Genomic DNA, 4605 nt, shown 5'->3' on the forward strand with positions numbered 1-4605 from the left:
TTCTTCAGCTCCTCCTCCTCTTTCTTCTCTTCCTCCTTCTCCCCGTCCTCCTCGTTCTCCTCCTCCTTCCTCTTCCCCTCATTTTCCACTTCCTCCTTAAACTCCTCCTCCTCCTTCTCCTCCTCCCTCTCCACCTCCTCCAAATTCTCCTCATCTCTCTCCTCTTCCTCCTTCGCCTCATTCTCCTTCTCCTCTTTTCTCTCTTCCTCCCTCTGCTCTCCCTCCTTTCCCACTTCTTTCTTCTCTTCCTCCTTATTCTCGCCTTCCTTCTCCTCCTCCTTCCCCTTCTTCTCCTCCTTCTCCAGCTTGCCCTCTTCCTTGTCCAGATCCTCCAATTTCTCTTCCTCCTCCACCTTTTCTTCTTTCTCCTCCACCTCATTCCTTCTCCATTCCACTCCCTGCTCCACCATCTCTTTCTCCTCCTCTGCCTCCTCCTCCACCTTCTCCTCTTGTGTCTTCTCCTCCTCCTCCGCTGGTACAATTCGACATATTCCAAAGTTTTGATTTACATTCCTCATGGCTGCCAGACGATGGAAACTGTGGAGGCCGAAAGAACGGAAAATTAGTTTCTAGGATCTCCTGGTTCGTCTCCTCCCCATGCCACTGCCCCTGACTCCAGGCTGACCTGAACAGGGTCTCTGACAGGCCCAAGGACCGTAGGACAGCACCTCTGCCTGCCCCCCACTACATCCCTCACCCTGAGCCCCCTTGAGGGAGGTCTTTCTCCGTGGGACATTTCGCTGCATGCGCTCGTCCCCAACGTTGCTGCCATGTCCTGATGGATAGCCGGCCATGGTGGCACAGGCTTGTGGAGGTGCCATGTTAAATGGACTCCACCCTCCTCCTCCCCTCGGAAGGGTAAATCATCGAGGCAACGCTCAGAGTGTTGGGGGGATTGGTGATGAGGTCAGTCACGGCTGGGGTGGGGCAGCGATGGGGGTGGGGTAAGGATGGGATGAGGCTTATGAAGGCAAGTCAGGTAGAGTGCATTTCACAGAGGGGGCTCTGAGTGGGGACACACTTCATGACCCTACGGTCCCCCAGTGCAGCGGGTTTGTTTCCTCTGGACCGGTGAAGCCGACGATCCAGGGCTGACTCGGCCCCATCTGGGCCCCGGAGGGCCTCGAGCCCAGACCTCCCGTCGATTCTCCCCACCGGGTCCACTCCCCACCGGCCCTATCCCTTTCAACCCACTCCCCCTCCGGCCCAGTTCCCTTGTGGTCCACTCTTCCCGTCACCTGATTTTTCCTGCAGACTGACTGTCCCCTCAGATTCCTCCCGGCTGAGGCCACCAGTGAGTGGACCGGGGCACAAAACTGAGCTCCTCATCTTCCCTCCCAAGCCTTGTCCTCTTCCTGACTTCCCTGTCGCCGTGGATGGTACGACCATCCTTCCCGTCTCTCAGGCCCGCAACCTCGGTGTCATCTTTGACTCGTCTCTCTCTTTCACCCCACACATCCAATCCATTACGAAAACCTGCCGGTCTCACCTTTATAATATCTCCAAGATCCGCCTTTCCTCTCCACCCAAACGGCTACCTTACTGCTACGGGCTCTCTTAATATCCCGGCTAGATTACTGTGTCAGCCTTCTCTCTGATCTCCCTTCCTCCTTTCTCTCCCCACTCCAGTCTATTCTTCACTCTGCTGCCCGGCTCATCTTCCTGCAGAAACGCTTCTGGGCATGTCACTCCCCTTCTTAAAAACCTCCAGTGGTTGCCTATCAACCTCCGCCCAAAACAAAAACTTCTCACTCTAGGCTGCAAGGTTCTCCATCCCCTTACCCCCTCCTACCTCTCCTCCCTTCTCTCTTTCTACTGCCCACCCCGCACGCTCTGCTCCTCTGCCGCCCACCTCACTGTCCCCCATTCTCGCCTATCCCTCCGTCTACCCCTGGGCCATGTCCTCCCGCGGTCCTGAAACGCCCTCCCTCCTCACCTCCGCCAAACTAATTCTCTTCCCCTCTTCAAAACCCTACTTAAAGCTCACCTCCTCCAAGAGGCCTTCCCAGACTGAGCTCCCCTTTTCCCTCTGCTCCCTCTACCCGCCCCTTCACCTCTTCACAGCTAAACCCTCTTTTCCCACCTTTCCCTCTGCTCCTCCCCCCTCCCGTCCCATCCCCTCAGCACTGTACTCGTCCACTCAACTGTATATATCTTCATTACCCTATTTAGTTTGTTAATGAGATTAACATCACCCTGATTCCATTTATTTGCTATTGTTTTAATGAGATGTTCTTCCCCTTGATTCTATTTATTGCCACAGTTCTTGTCTGTCCGTCACCCCCGTTTAGAGTGTAAGCCCGTCAAAGGGCAGGGACTGTCTCTCTCTGTTACTGATTTGTACATTCCAAGCCCCCAGTACAGTGCTCTGCACATAGTAAGTGCTCAATAAATACTACTGAATGAATGAACAAAACAATGCTCTGCAGTCAGTATTTGCTCAATCTATTTCATGGTGTTTGATTCACAGTTACTATGTGCCAGCCACTGCACTGAGCGCTGGGATTGGATGCAAACTCGTCAGATCGGAGGCTGTCCATGTCTTACATGGGACTCATAGCCTTCATCCCCATTTTACAGATAAACCTACTACGGCCCAGAGAAGCTAATTGACTTTCCCAAAGACAAAGGGCAGATAACTGGCAGAAATTGGAGTGGAACTGGATTCTCTGCCTCCCCGGCCCATGCTCTATCCCCAAAGTTACACGGATTTTATTTATTTTAACTGATGACTGTTTACTTGTATCGATGTCTGCCTTCCCCCACTCTCAACTGTGAGCTCATTGTGAGCAGTGATCGACTCTTTATTGCTGTATCTAACTTTCCTAAGCGGTTAGTACGGTGCTCTGCAAATAATAAGCACTCGATCAATATCATTGAATGAATGAATATAAGGGAAGAAAGTGAGGCCATCCCCCTTGACTCTCTCTTTCCCCCTGTTCTCCCCTCCACCTCCTTTCCTCCCTCCCTTCCTCCCTCCCTCCATTCCAAGCCTTCCTTCTCTTTCCCCTCATACTTACAGTGCTCTGCGCAGACCCTTCCAGATCCCCTCTGGGTGGGAGGCTGCCTGCTCCCCTCTGCCATGGTGGCTCTGAAAAGAAAACCATTGGGCGGGAAAACCCACAGTTAATGGGGATGGTGGTGACCCCTCAGTCTCCTCCACTTTTTCTCTCCCCCGGGCCCAACCTCTGCCCACCACATCGGGGGGCTACCTGTGTTGTGTTTTATCATTTCATCGCTCCCGACGTGTCTGCCCCAGGCTTTGGCCCACTGAGCGGAGATCCTGAGGGGAGACCTGATTCCCAGCTAGGGGAGCTTTCCCAGAACTCAGTACATTGGTCTGTCCACAGGTAGTGCTCAGTCTATGCCCCTCCCATCTTACCACTCCTGCAGTGGGATCACTGGCATTGGAAAACACACCGCAGCATTTCAGGGAGTGAGACCGTTCCTCTCCCTCCTTTGGCCTGGCAGGTCTGGCCTCTAGGACCATTAACTGAGCTTGTCTCCTCACTGTAAAGCCTCCCCGTAACCCATTTCTCCCTGGGAGATTCCCCCGTCCAAATGCCCAGAGACTCCCCTCACCCAGGGGGCGGCAACGGGTCACAGATGCTCTGCCTGCAGTCGGAACGTCTCACACAGGTTTGGCCGATTCAAGCCTTTGGTGTCTGGAGAACAACCTCTTGATGATGATGATGATGATGATGATGATGTTGGTATTTGTTAAGCGCTTACTATGTGCCGAGCACTATTCTAAGCGCTGGGGTAGACATAGGGGAATCAGGCTGTCCCACGTGGGGCTCACAGTCTTAATCCCCATTTTACAGATGAGGGAACTGAGGCACAGAGAGGTAAAGTGACTTGCCCACAGTCACACAGCCGACAAGTGGCAGAGCTGGGATTCGAACTCATGAGCCCTGACTCCAAAGCCCGTGCTCTTTCCACTGAGCCACGCTGCTTCTGCTTGCTTGGTTGGTCCTCGGGATCAGACAGGGACCTGGGGGAGGAAGGGGCCAATGTGGTTATCGCAGTTGCCATGGAGATGACTGTTGCGTAAGGAGATTGGTAAGGTGGGGGCGGGGCTCGGGGGACCTATTCTGAAGGGGCGGAGCTTGTCTTGATCGGCTGGCCTCAGGCTAGCATGGCCTGGGAAGGGGCCATGGACATCACCCAGCCACTGTCGAATTCCCTCCTGGTCCCTTTGTCCTCTCTCTTTCTTCTGATGGTATTTTTAAGCTATTTCTATGTGTCAGGCGATGTTCTTACCGCTGGGGTAGATATAAGCTGATTGGGTCGGACCCTTTTAAAGCTTATTTTACTGATAAGGTAACTGAAGGCCAGTGAAGTGACTTGCCCAAGGTCACACAGCACACAAGTGGCAGGGCCGGGATTAGAGACCAGGTCATTCGGGCTCCTAGGCCTGTGCTCTATCCACTAGGTCATGCTACCCTTCATTCATTCATTCAATCATATTTAGTGAGTGCTTACTGTGTTCAGAGCACTATACTAACCGTGCTTCTCTCCCCAACCTCCCGTCCACATCCACTACTCAGAATACAGAAAAGATCAAAGCACCAAACAAACGTTATAATATCTGGGGGATTTGGT

At 53.2% G+C, this 4605-nt stretch overlaps 1 long non-coding RNA gene across 1 annotated transcript; it reads right to left on the reverse strand.

Annotated features, from left to right (window-relative positions):
• Positions 1-406: 406 nt before the first annotated feature.
• Positions 407-3698, reverse strand: LOC114809090. Its single transcript, XR_003756846.1, has 3 exons — positions 3583-3698; positions 3021-3091; positions 407-537 (listed from the first exon to the last, which is right to left on the reverse strand). It is a non-coding gene; the product is annotated as an uncharacterized LOC114809090 (long non-coding RNA).
• Between the last annotated feature and the right edge of the window lie 907 nt (positions 3699-4605).

The sequence above is a fragment of the Ornithorhynchus anatinus genome, chromosome 1 (assembly GCF_004115215.2).
Source record: "Ornithorhynchus anatinus isolate Pmale09 chromosome 1, mOrnAna1.pri.v4, whole genome shotgun sequence".
Taxonomy (NCBI): Eukaryota; Metazoa; Chordata; class Mammalia; order Monotremata; family Ornithorhynchidae; genus Ornithorhynchus; species Ornithorhynchus anatinus.